Consider the following 15208-nt stretch of genomic DNA (forward strand, 5'->3'; position numbering starts at 1 on the left):
CTTAAATCAAGAAGGATTTTCTAGACGAGTAAAAATGATTGTCTTGTCTTCAGAAAAAGTCAAAATTAAGTGTTTTTTTCTTGAAACAAGCAAAACAATCTGCCAATGGAGTAAGAAAAATAATCTTGTTATCTTTTTGAAATAAGATTGGCAGATTATTTTGCTTGTTCTAACTTAATTTGAACTTGTTTTTTCTGAAAACAAGACAATCATTTTTACTTGTCTAGAAAATACTTCTTGATTTAAGAATTTGTAGAATTTTTGGCTGGAAAAAAGACAAAATATCTAAGTAAGAAAAGCTTTTTTGCATTTTACACCTTGCTGTAATCGGACAAAACCATGCTGTATGTTTTTGATTCACTTAAAGACTCATAAGAGTCATTTGTTATTGAATCAGACCACAGTGATCAGGTTGATTCCATTTATTTCAGTCATTTATTTGTGAACTCGGCTACACCGTGCTTGTATGTTTTTGATTCACTTGAAGAACCGCTTCATGAGAGTCACTTATTCGAGAATCGGTGTACACCGGTCATACTCTATGATTTTAAATTCACTATAAAGAACTGGCTAATAGAAGTAAATCAGTTTGGTGACTGAATTACACAGCCACTCTCTAATTTTTTATTCACTAAAAAGAACCAGATCATAAGAGTCATTTGTTTGTGTATTGGGCTACATCGTGCTGTATGTTTTGGATTTACTTTAAGAAATGGCTTGTGAGAGTCATTTGTTCAAGAATCAGTGTATACCGGTCACACTGCATGTTTGTGATTCACTAAAAGAACAGGCTCATAATCTTTGGTTTTTGAATCAGTCAAACAACAGTCATCAGGCTGATTCCACTAACAAGAACCACCCCATAAGAGTCATTTTTTGCTAGCTGGGCTACACTGGTCGCGCTGTATGATTTTAATTCACTCAAAAGAACCGTCTCATAAGAGTCATATGTTCAAGAACAAATGTACACTGATCACGCTGCATGTTTTTGATCCAGTAAAAGAACCGGTTTGTATTTATTTGTTATAAACTATAAAGTCAGAATTGCGTGATATAAACTCACAATTGCGAATTATAAAGTCAGATTTGCAAGATATGAACTTGTCATTGTTACTTTTTTTCTTAGAATTGCGAGAAGTCAATTTCGACTTTTCTCAGAATTGCGTGATATAAACTCGCAACTGTTACTTTTTTTCCTCAGAATTGCATGATATAAACTCGCAGTTGCAAGTTATAAAGTCAGAATAGCAAGATATAAACTTGCAATTTCTACCTTTCTCAGAATTGCGTGATATAAACTCAAAATTGCAAGTTATAAAGTAAGAACTGCAAGATATAAATTTGAAGTTCTGACTTTTCTCAGAATTGTGTGATACAAACTCAAAAATGCGAGTTATAGTTAGAATTGCAAGATTTTAAACTCGCAATTTTGACTTTTCTCTCAGAATTGTGTGATATAAATTCACAATTGCGAGTTATAGTCAGAATTGCAAGATCTAAACTCGTAATTTAGATTTTTTTTAATCTTGCAATTGTGAGTTATAGTCAGAAGTGTGAGATATAAAAAATTGTTGACTTGTTTATATCACGTAATTCTGAGTAAAAAAAAGTCCGAATTGCGAGACAAGTTTGCATTTGTGAGAAAAACGGCAGAATTGCAATTTTTTTTCATCTTGCAATTATGACTATTTCTTGCAGTTGTGAGTTCATATCACTGAATTCTCAGAACAAAAACTCAGAATTGTGAGTTTATATCTCACAATTCTGAAAAAAGTCAGAATTACAAGTTTGTATCACACAATTCAGCGCAAAAAAAGTCAGAAGTCTGAGATAAAAAGTCGCAATAATCTTTTAACATTTTTTATTCAGTGGCGGAAACAAGCTTCATAAAACTCAAAATCAAAACTCTTGAACATTCAAAGCATTGGTTTCGTTTACAGTAGTGTTGAATATTCAGCCTGGAGATCTCAGCTGAATGAACTCACAAATGTGAATCAAACCTTAAAAGGCAAAAATAGCCTACATTGAATTATTTGCTTAATTGGAGATATAATAAGCAACGGACTGTGGGAAAAACACCTCCATATATGAACTCAGTGACATGTAATACACCAAGAGGAGTGATGTTAATACTCTTCAGTGTCACTCCTACATATTCACAAACCACCTCCATTCAGCACCGCATGAGCAAGCAGTGACTCCTCTTGGTCTCATTATAATAGTGCTGCAGTGAGCAGAAGAGTGATGTCATGCCCCATCAGCAGCTCTGAGTGGACGCCTGATGACACGAACCATAATGAAGAAGCCTCTGGAAAGCGGTGACCCTGTCAGGCCTCTATTTATATCCACGCCTGATAAAAACGTCACTCCTCAAATCCATTCAGGGTTTGTGATGTCTGCTTTGGCACTTACCTGCCATTCAAGGATGTTGTTTAAGTGGTTCTTCCTTATCTAATCCATTGTGAAACTAAACAGTCCATTTCCCTAAAGACGCTTCCCTTGAGGCCCCAGACAGAATTTGGCTGAAATGAGGGACTCAGTGCCTCCTTCAGAGGAAGTTGGACAGATTTTTGAAGACCAGTGTCTGAAGTACTGTGAGAAAAAGCTGAATGCCGGACAGAAGTGATTTAGACATGAGCTCTAGAGACTGAGGGACCGCAGAAATTATGTGAACTTCTGATGCGTGGTTAGCTGGTGTACCGCTGCACACTGTTTTCAATGATTTTCCAGATGTGAGGGGGATTATCAATGCAGGCCACCCAGAATTACTTATAACTTATAACTTATAACTATAAACAAATAGTATGAAGCAAAGTTACATTGGAGTGACGCTTCACAATAAGGTTACAGTTGGAGTTAAAGTTTACATACAACTTGAAGAATTTGCAAAATGTTAATTAATTTGACCAAAATAAGAGGGTTCATACAAAATGCATATTATTTTTTAGTTAGTACTGACCTGAATATGAAATTTCAGCTATTTTTTTTTTTTGTTGTTGTTGTTTAGTGATAATTGTTCATGAGTTCCTTGTTTGTCCTAAATGGTTCAGTTCAGAAAAATCCTTCAGGTCCCACAAATTATTTGGTTTTTCAGCATTGTTGTGTATTTGAACCCTTTACAACAAAGGCTGTATGATTTTGAGATCCATGTTTTCAGATTGAGAACAACTGAGACTCATATGCAACTATTACAGAAGGTTCAAATGCTCACTGATGCTTCAGAAGGAAAAACGATGCATTAAGAGCCAGGAGTGAAAACTTTTGGAATTTAAAGATCATTTTGAACAGAATGAAGAATTTTTCTTATTTTGCCTAAATATCACATTTTTAGCATTTAGTACTGCCCTTCAGAAGCTACAGAAGACACTTACATGTTTCCAAAAAGACAAAATAAGTTAAATTTTTTTTAAACAAGCCAAAGAGTCAAATCTAGAGATTAGAACATAATTTCCAATCACCCAGCATTGATTCAGAAAATGAAATGAAAAGTAACAAGTTAGCAGAATGTAGTGGAAAATTTTTAAAATGCTTATTTTGTAGCTGATCTTTGAGTCGGGGAGTGTGAGTCAGAAACCTGAAACACTTTCTGAAAAGCGGATGACAACTATAGTTCCATGAGGAATTCACAACTGAATTGGAGGGATTTGGCACCTTTGAGGCCCCATTGAGCCCCAACATTGCTCACTCGCTCAGAGGATTTTCCACTAGAGTTCCTCTAATCTCATCATTTAATAAGCAAACCAGACACAGGCTGCTTTGATGACAAAGACTACTAAAATGTTGGTTTAATTATTTCAGAATGACGTATTTTGTCTATTTTCGTGCTTACAATGGCACCGAAGGCTTTCTGTACCCTGTGTATTTTGATGTGCTCAAATACAAAATGTCTCACTTACATAATTAAACGGTCACATTCTTTTTAAAGGCTTGCGGAAGGAACCACCACAGCTGTTCATTACTCATAGAACACCATTCATGCACCCCAGGAGAGATCTGAATCTCTGGTCTCAAGGTCACTGTCAAACATTTTTTGTTCTCCCAGATGAGAAAATAGATGAACGTGTTCATTTGAAAAAGCTTTTGTAAACTGTTAACTCACGCAAAGCATTGCCGATTGACGAAAAATAATTTAATGCTTTGTTATGTGTAAAACAGGCCAAAATACACCACAGCTGTTAAAACAAGTCTTAGTTTAGATACATTTTTATGTGCACATAGTTCCCTGTGGGCATAGATAGTATTTAATTAAGTTTAGATGAGGTAAAACCAGTTTGAGCTCCTGTAATTAATTGATGAAACATGCCCTTATTTCAATGTTCAAACATAAATTACTTTTTTCATTTTGAATTAGTCACCATTGTGAAACTATAGTGAAATATTAAGGCAACACTGTAAATTATGATATGGTCAGTAAGTCACAGGAATTTAACTCATCAAAATAAGTTAAGTAATTTCAACTCTTTTTATTAAAGTTTAAGTAATATGTAATAATAATGTAATAATACATTTACAAATGGCCACGCTCACTATTACAGGAAAAATAAGTTAAGTGTACTTACACGTGAAGCACAACTCATGCATATCTTACAGTCAAACTGAACAATGTTGCCAAGTTTGCGGTTTTCCAGCGGAATTGGGCTACTTTTATACTGCGGAAGGGATGTTTACTTAGTCTGCGGATTGAAACAAAATCTTCGCTCCCTGGAGAGAAACCTCCTTGAATCAGGTTTTGACGACCATGGAACGCCATTTTTTTCCAGAAAGTGATTGGGCTGCTTTTGTTATGCAGACCTGGCAACGCAGCATACAGCTCTTTGTTGGTCAACATGACAAATCTTTTTTGAAACTGTTGAGAATTCTATGTTAGAAAATCTTTATCCTGATGAGAAATTCCAGACTGTATCAATTCCATAATAATGACTGAATGTCGCCCGTGAAAATTCGCAAAAAAATGGTAAACTTGACTGTATATTGGCTTAACTGGCTTTAAAGGAGTAGTTCACTTTCAGAACAAAAATGTACAGTTAATGTACTCACCCCCTTGTCATCCAAGATGTTCATGTCTTTCTTTCTTCTGTCGTAAAGAAATTATGCTTTTTAAGGAAAACATTTCAGGATTTCTCTCCATATAATGGACTTCTATGGTGCCCCCGAGTTTAAACTTCTAAAATGCAGTTTAAATGCAGCTTCAAAGGGCTCCAAATGATCCCAGCAGAGGAAGAAGAGTCTTATCTAGCAAAATGATCGGTTATTTTCTAAAAACATTTCAAATTTATATATGTTTTAATCTCTACACAGAGTACACACAGAGCTAGACAAGACAAGCATTTGAGGTTAAAATATATATAAATAGTATTTTTTTTTTAAATAGAAAATAACAGATCGTTTTGCTACATAAGACCCTTTTTCCCTCTGCTGTGATCGTTTCGAGCCCTTTAAAGATGCATTTTGGAAGTTCAAACTCGGGGGAACCATAGACATCCATTATATGGAAAGAAATCCTGAAATGTTTTCCTTAAAAAAACATAATTTCCTTTATACTCATTTATACTACATAATACTCGTTTAACGTTTCTCATATGACACTGAAGACTTAACAAATGCAGATGGTGCTTCAGTTATTGTAGTGGAAATTACCCCTTACTATTTATTAATATTACTGTGTTCTTGTAGCACAGCTGGTCTTGTATGTGTGTTATTGACTATTTTAAAGTGCAGGTCATATGGTTTTTTAAAGTATGCTAATATTGTATTAGAGTCCCCACAATTATTAGTATCTCGCAATTCTGACTTCTTTTCAGGAAATTCTGGCTTTTTTTCCCGAGAGTTGCATGATTCAAACTAAATTCTGACTTTTTTTCTCTGAACTGGGTGACATAAACTTGCAATTGTGAGAAATAAAGTCAGAATTGCGAGATATAAACTTAGAATTCTGACTTTTTGCTTCTCAGAAATTGATGATATAAACTCACAATTGTGAGAAATAATTTTCCCCACAAATGTGAGTTTGTTTCTTGCAATTCGTAATTTTTTTCTCGTAATTGGTTTATATAAACTCACAATTGTGAGAAAAAATGTCCGAATTGCAATATAAACTCATAATTCCGATTTTTTTTTCTCAGAAATGGATGATATAAACTCGCAATTGCAGAGAAAAAAAAATGCATTCACTTGTACTTTTACTCAATACTTAAGTACATTTAAGATTTAAAAACTACTTTATGTACGTAAGTCTTTTAATCAAATAATATTCTAAACGGTGACTTTTACTTCTACCAAAGTGGTCTTCTGGTAAGATCTGTACATTTACTTTATACTTTATATTTCGCGGGCAGACATGGATGATGCTAATGTGTTACAGAGTGACGTATATCAGTAACAGGCAGAGGATTCGAAAATACAGTATGACGACTTTAAACATAATATTCAGGTAAAGTTATGAAATAATTCCAACTCAAATCAATATTTCATGCCTATATGCTACATTTTTAAGCTTAGTTCAGTTAATTTTTATAGTCGAATGTAAAAGGTTATTTAAAAACAGACAGGCCTACAATATAAGCATTGCTATATACTGTAAGTGGCTTGTATTAAAATCACAATTTCCCACTCATGAAAAGATAAGAAAAGGATCAGACTCGGACAACAGGGAATGTCATTTCCATAATAACAATTAGAGGAAGTCAGAAGCTTAAAGGAACAACAATAAGTGCGTACTCCCTCAACTACATCCACAACAACTTCAGGAGCTGCTGTTTTTGGAAGAGCCATCACTTTCTCCATCACATACATGTTCAGTCAAAAAATATGTGAATCAATTTCCCATAACAGCAAGTTCTGTGTTTTTACAAATGGTCCGACAAGCTAAATAACAAGCCCATGTAAGGGCAATGGGAATTTATTGCACAGTATGTTATATTATTAGCTGTGTGACTGTGAGATTGAAGCTCAGCAAACAGAGATGGGAAATACCAGTAATTTTTTAATCTAATACCAAGTACTGTCAATACACTTTTATCAATACCAATACTAATACCTCTACTTCAATATTTTTTAATATAAATTCAGCAATAAAAATCCATTATTTAAACCATTCAGGTGTAAATTATTTGTTTTTCATTTATTAACAGTGTAATTTTCTATATTTCTAATTTCTATAGTTTAAAATGATAATTTTACATTTCTCATACAGAGCCTCTAAAATGAAATTTTTAGAGAGAGAAAAAAAAGAATTCCCCACGTTTCTGAAAAACGTGTGCAAATACAGTGCCTTATATGTTTGTGAAAAGTTTCTTACTCTCAAGTTTTTTTTCTGCGAATGTAAACATCTCTCTTTGTTTTTGAATGAACACGATTTACAACTATTTACTAGCAAACCATTTCTTTCTCACTTTGAAGCTTAGGATACACAAATATTCTCATGTAAATAAATACAATATTTAAATATTGATATTTCCAGATTGCTCCACCCATTCCTATCATTGAGATATCACGAAGATAGCAATCTTCTCGGTTGTATAACATCTTGGCAGCAAGCCACGAAACATGTTGAAAGGCGTCTGCTTCCACTTCGAAAATAAGAGACTCAGAGGACCTCTTAAGTCAGAGGTTTGTGTCCCAGACCTGAGCTTACGCTGCATGCCTGGAGTTTCAGGAGTTACTCCGTGTTTATTCATCTCTGGGAGGTGAACATGATACATCCTGAAACCTTCTAGATCCGCATGTAATGAGTCAGAGAGTTGACTTTGTCGCCTTGTAAATTCTCACAAAGGCTTTGGTTCAGAAATGAGGGCAGTAACATCAAGGTAGCAACTTTGAACCCTGCAAAAGCTTTGATTTATCACCATTCTGCTTTTCAGTAATGATGCTCATATACACGATTTTCAAAGTCAACGGATTGCTGTTCTTTTCACAATACATCATGAAGTTAAAGATGCTTAAAGGAGAAGTCCACTTCCAGAAATGTCCTGATAATTTACTTACCCCCATATCATTCAAGATTTTTATGTCTTTCTTTCTTCATAGGAAAATTTTCCAGGATTTTTCTCCATATAGTGGACTTCAATGGTGGCCAATGGGTTGAAAGTCCAAATTGCAGTTTTAGTGCAGCATCAAAGGGCTCTATACAATCCCAGCCGAGGAATAAGGGTCTTAGCAAAACAACAACCAATCATTTTCTTTAAAAAATTCATATTTATATTAGTGGTGGGCTGTTATCGGCGTTAACGTGAGACTCTTATCGGGCGATAAAAAAAAAATATCGCCGTTAATCTATTCTCAAAGTTGGGTTGGGAGCTGGGTCTATACTACGCAAGCTATGATGACTTTCACCTTGATATTTTAGAGCGGATGTATACCTAGCCGAATTGCACTGTAGGGGGCGAGAACGAGTCTTCGAACCTGTGTGTATGCCTACTGTGAAATAACCACATCAAACGAGACGTGCTAACATGGATGCAGCTATGAAGCCGCCGGGTTTGCTTTTTTTGTTTTTGCAATGGTCAAGGAATTTGTTATGCATTTTGGAAACAGGAGATGAGCCCCTGGTCTAATGCGCCACCTGGCTTGAGAAACCCGATCTCAAAGACTTACTTTTAGTCATTATTTGGGTAGCACACATATTCTGAATGCCTTCAGCAGAATTCAAATTAGCCATTTTAATCTAGATTAATCTAGATTCATTCCAAGATTACAGTGAGATTAATCTAGATTAAAAAAAAATAATCTATGCCCACCACTAATTTATATACATTTTAATCACACATGCTTATCTTTCACTAGCCTGACCTCACAGATTTCGTAATCATGTTGGAAAGGTCACGTGTGGTTAACTCTTCATCGGTGTACTTCGGTTCATAAAGATAAAGTAGAGCGAAAAACATTACATTTTCTCTTCCAACAATGTCTTCAATGTCAAAATCGTCCTACAATGCGGTTTTTACCTTTTTTTTGTTAAGGGCGTTTGAGTTGCTTTGTATGTTCACTTTGTAAACACTATGTCGGTACCTTTGCAGCGATCTAATGCAATTTTGAAGTTAGGTAAGAAAAACGAGATGGGAGTTTTTAGACATACCCTAACTGTATTTACCCGAATCACACAGACTTTGCATGTGCTGCACAGAGATGAGACAAGACGAGCATTTGAGGTTAAAAAGTATATAAATTGTCAATTTGTTTTCAAAAATAACCGATCGTTTCCCTAGATAAGTCTCTTCTTCCTCGACTGGGATAGTTTAGAGCCTTTTGAAGCTGCATTTAAACTGCATTTCAGAAGTTCAAACTTTGGGGCGCCATCCATATCCATTATAAATAGAGAAATCCTGAAATGTTTTCCTCAAAAAAACATAATTTCTTTACGACTGAGGAAAGGAAGACATGAACATCTTGGATGACAAGGGGGTGAGTACATTATCTGTGCATTGTTGTTATGAAAGTGAACTAATCCTTTAATAAGAACTGGGTTGCTAACCTGAAGGCTGCTGGTTTTACCCCCACAGATCAAGTTAGGAACTGTCAGCACTATGCCTTTAACCAAAGCGCAAGATCAGACATACAGATTGTTAAATATGTAACCAGGCCCTCTGTTGCACACACGTAACTGCATGTGCATTTGATTTCAATTCAGCTTGTGGGTTACTGTAGAGCTGAAATGCATGTGTCATCCAGGGAGAAAAGTTCAGAGGAAGCCCCATATTGTTTAAGATCTGACAAGCTGCATGTTTGGTCTGGCCTCTTTGTATAACAGTCTGAATCAGATTATCCTATAAAACACCTCCACAAGTCCCAATCATACCTGCATGTTTTATGACATCTGCATTAAGTAAATAGGAACTGTACTTTCCCGGACAAGCGTGTCCAGCAAGCTACAGCATGTACTGAGAGAACAGATTGTGACATTAGACCCGTTCTGATCTACTGTATCATGCGGCGTCATAGTAAAAGAATTTATTTTGTATTTGTTTTGGACTCGATGTTCACATTTTGATATGTTTAAAGGAACATCACGCCCAAAAATGAAATAAGAAAATGCTCTCTTCCTCATGGCTTATCCTTGACCTCTGTTTTAGCTCTCATGGAAGTAGTATTTTTAAATTGCGGCTGATACAGTTTAGAAAACTGAATAATTTATTCAAGAATTGAACCGATCAGTCTGTTTATGGCCCAAAGCTATTTTATGACTTTGTTTTTTATGACTTTTGCATACTTCTACTAATTTTTTGAAAATATGCTTATGAGTACTGTTTTATTTCGTCTTGTGTTCTGGATGGATAAAAGTAACAAAGGTTTAAAATGGCATGAGGATAAATTCAATTTAAGCAAACTATTCCTTTAATGGTAATAGTGCATGGGAACAAAAAGTCATAGTCAGATGATTTACAGTCATAGACAAAGGGTTTGCATTTGTTTTCCAAGTAAATATTCTTGTGAGTCATAAATTTGTTCATGGTAATGACTTCTCATTATCTTAGTATTACTGAGATACTATTTTTATATTTTCCATTTTCATTAATTTTATGTTTTTGTCATTTTTAGTTGTTGTATATATTTTTATATATGTCGATTTATACACTACCGGTCAAAAGTATTTGAACAGTAAGATTTTTAATGTTTTGAAATAAGTCTCTTCTGCTCACCAAGCCTGCATTTATTAATCCAAAGTACAGCAAAAAGATACAAATTTGAAATATTTTAAAATATCACCAACTCTTCTTTTTGAATATATTTTACAGTGTAATTTATTCCTGTGATTTCAAAGCTGAATTTTTAGCTTCCATTACTTTAGTCACACGATTCTTCAGAAATCATTCTAATATTCTGATTTGCTGTTAAAAATACATTTATTATTATTATTATTATGTTGAAAACTCTTGAGTAGAATTTTATCAGTTTTCTTTCATGAATAGAACGCTTAAAAGAACAGTATTTATCTGAAATAGAAAACTTTTGTGACATTATAAATGTCTTAGCACCCCTTCGATTAATTTAAAGCATCCTTGCTAAATAAAAGTCATCATTTTAATTTCTATAATTTCTTCCTCAAAAGAAAAAACAAAAACTGACGACTCCAAGCTTTTGAATGGTATAGTGTACAATTTTATAAAAGCTTTTTATTTCAGAAAAATGCTGGTCTTTGGATCTTTCTATTCATCTAAGAATCCTGAAAATTTACTCAACTGTTTTAAATTTTAATAATAATAATAATAATAATAATAATAATAATAATAATAATAATAATGAAAAATTCTTGAACAGCAAATCAGCATATTAGAATGATATCTAAAGAATCATGTGATACTGAAGGCTGAAAATTTAGCTTTGATCACAATAATAAATTAGTTTTTGCTGTACTTTGAATCAAATAAATGCATTAAAAAAAACATAAAAAATCTTATTGTTCAAAAACTTTTGACTGGTAGTTAAACTACACTAGAATGTGAAATGTTGGTTTGGCAACTAGCTGAAATAAAAACTTCTTCAGGCTGACGCAATGTTTGTTCCTCTTTGTATTTTTTAGTACAGTTTGACTGACTATAAATATGTCATATTTAAAGGAATGATCTGTCATGTCCGCCTTTTAGCCATTTTGTTTGTTTTGAATGACTCATGGCACTACTGGAAAGCTTTGTCATTCAGTGCAATACAGTCTTGCATAGTCAGTCGTTTTGACAAAGTCTGGTCTTCAGCTTATGTGAAATAGCCAGTGTGTGGAAAATCCTCAAACAATTGCACAGCAATGTATAGCGTGTACATGTTCATTTAGCTGTGTTTCACTCTCTATAAAGCTTTCTTTGTAATTGGCATCCTAGAGGGAGAAGGCTGAGGTCTGAAATCTGGAGTTTTAGCATCTCTCCAGGAAGCCTGTTTGATGAGCAAAGGAGGGTAAACAAATAACAATGCATTTTTGTCGTTCATTGGCTCAAGTTCAGTCACATGGTTGAGGAAAGGTGGACGTACCAGTAACTCAGAGCCAAAGAGCAGCTTTGCATTCAGCTCAGCAACAGATGTTCATCATGTTGTTTTGTACTCTTTGGCGTTTTGTGGCCTTTAGTTATTACAGAGTTCTTTCTGATCGAGGATCTTCACCACATTGAAAAAATGGTGCAGGATTTATTTAGCAACAACTTACATTTCATAAATAATCTACGTAATGACTAACTCAAACTATAAAGTCGGCCTAGGAAGTGCATAAACATATAAGCTTTTTTAAAATACTAAAAATTATAAAAATATCTATTTTTAATAATTGAAAAATATTATTATTTTAAAGAGTTGTATAGGTTATTTCAACTCTGATGAAGCAATGCAAACTGTTTACCACTATCCCTAATGGCAGCATGTAATTGCTCTTGCTCGTAAACCAAAGTCCTCTGAGTGTACAAATTCAGTCTGCCACAAGTCTAGCCACAAGTAAGAGAATGTGGTCGATCCAGATGTTATTTTTCTGAAAGGACTCTCGACGGGGTGCCTGTTTTGTTTCAGAGATCACTTAGAGAGAATGGAGTACAGAATAACAACCTAAAGACTTTCTACCAACAAACAAAAGAGTTAATGTAGTGTGGGAAAAATTTAATGAATCTGGAGCTTATGATAATAAGAGAAGCGGATTTGATGTTTATGTTTCAGACAAGCGAAACTGGCTGCTGAGGTGTTGCTATGCACATTTTGAATGGCTGTCAGCTACTAATAAGTTCCATGTTTTAACACATTTGATTGCATATTTTTCCCCAAGGACGGTCAACAGATTCCACAATAACCATAGTATGCAATGAATTAACAACTAAAGCAACATATGTGACCATGGAGCACAAAACCAGTCATAAGGGACCATTTTCTGAAATAGAGATTTATATGTCATCTGAAAGCTGAATAAGCTTTCCATTGATGTATGGATTGTTAAGATATGACAATATTTGGACAAGATACAATTATTTGAAAATCTGAGGGTGCAAAAAATCTAAACATTGAGAAAATCATCTTTAAAGTTGTCCAAATTAAATTCTTAGCCATGCATATTACTAATCAGAAATTAAGTTTTGATATATTTATAGTAGGAGACTTACAAAATATCTTCATAGAACATGATATTTACTTAATATCCCAATGATTTTTCGCATAAAAGAAAAATTGATCATTTTGACCCATACAATGTATTTATGGCTTGCTACAAATATACCTATGCTACTTAAGACTGGTTTTGTGATCCAGGGTTATATATAGGCCTAGTTATAGAATTTCAGTTACTAATCAGCTACAGTGAGAACATGGCACTGATTCAAATGCAACTAAATATCTCTCTGGCTAATGTTGGTTTTGTTCTGATTTCAAGAACATGCCAGTAAGATCATGCCAGCCTGCCAAGAATGATAATGGCTGGACCACATTTTTGCTTTTGTGAGATATTATGTTTAGTTCCCTTGCACACTCTTTCACCCGGGAATGTAAGTTTGATAAGTTTTGTCCAATAACTAAATTGAATTGAATGCATGTTCATAATTATTAATCATTAACTTAGCTCTTTTGTATAAATAATGGGATCATTTCTGCATTCTCTTTTTATAGCCATTGGATTTTTTTCTGAACCACATTAGATTGTTGCTTTTCTCTAATTGCAATCTGTTTGTTTCCTGAAGTGTTTCCTACTGTGCCATTTGAAAATGCAAAAACATTTAAACATTGTTTTCCTGTTTTAGGGCTGTTTCATAAGGCTACTGCGTGATCTTGTTAACTGCATCCTACAGGAATATCAAAAAATTAATATACATAATAACCCTTTCCAACAATGACTATGATTTTAAGATCTATCTTTTCACACTGAGGACAACTGAGGGACTAATATGCAACTATTACAGAAGGTTCAAACACTCATTGATGCTCTAGAAGGAAAACATGATGCATTAAGAGCCGGAGGTGAAAACTTTTTGAATTTGGAAAAAGTTTCAAAAGTTTTGACTCCCTGGCTCTTAATGCATCGTTTTTTTCCTTCTGGAGCATCAGTGAGTGTTTGAACCTTCTGTAATAGTTGCATATGAGTCCCTCAGTTGTCCTCAGTGTGAAAAGGTGGATCTCAAAATCACACCCATTGTTGGAAAGGATTCAAATACAGATAAATGCTGAAAAACCGAAGGATTTGTAGGGCCTGAAGGATTTTTGTATTACTGTATTAAAAGCTCACTGTATTATGTGGAGTATTATGAGAGAGATGGACTGAGCGATTGGGTTTATCTGCATCTGATACAGCATTCTTCATATTCACAATAAAACGTTAGTTTAAATGTCTGCTGAGGAAAGCGATATCTTTGTCGTACTATCCTTTCATCTGTTGAGGATTTGTTGGCTGCGTCTTGCAAGATGTTGTTGAAAGTAAAAAATAACCTCCTTGTTTATAACAATGTTTATAATACTGACTTACAAAAACGGTTAATCGCCATTTAATGGCAGAATAATGCAACTAACATCTCCATTATGAACACGTTTCTCAATACTAAATACTACCAATAATTTACTCTATTACTATATGTGACCCTGGACCACAAAACCAGTCATAAGGTTAAATTTTACAAAACTGAGATATATACATCATATGTAAGTTCAATAAATAAGCTTTCTATTGATGTATAGTTTGTTAGGATAGGACAATATTTGGCCGAGATACATCTATTTGAAAATCTGGAATCTAAGGGTGCAAAAAAATCAAAATACTGAGAAAATCACCTTCAAAGTTGTCCAAATTAAGTTCTTAACAATGCATATTACTAATCAAAAATTACATTTTGATAGGTTTACAGTAGGAATTTTACAAAAAATCTTAATGTAACATGATCTTTACTTAATTTCCTAATGATTTTTGACATAAAAGAAAAATCAATAATTTTGACCCATACAATGTATTTTTGGCTATTGCTACAAATATACCCCAGCGACTTAAGACTGGTTTTGTGGTCCAGGGTCACATATATAAAATAATATTAATTGAATAATAAAATTTAATAAACAACAACAACTAAGCAATTCAGTCAAAAGTACAAAGGCAGCGCTCTAACAGCATTTAAGTTACACATAAAACGTAAAGTTATAAATATAGCGTGATGAGAATTTGCCCACAGCAACTGTGGAACTGCTCTGGAACAAATAATAAATTAATTCAATTAAATCAAATCGTTGCAAAGCAGCGGTACAAAAAAAAAAAATAATTTATGAGAGCAAAGAC

Source organism: Garra rufa, chromosome 24 (assembly GCF_049309525.1).
Source record: "Garra rufa chromosome 24, GarRuf1.0, whole genome shotgun sequence".
NCBI lineage: Eukaryota > Metazoa > Chordata > Actinopteri > Cypriniformes > Cyprinidae > Garra > Garra rufa.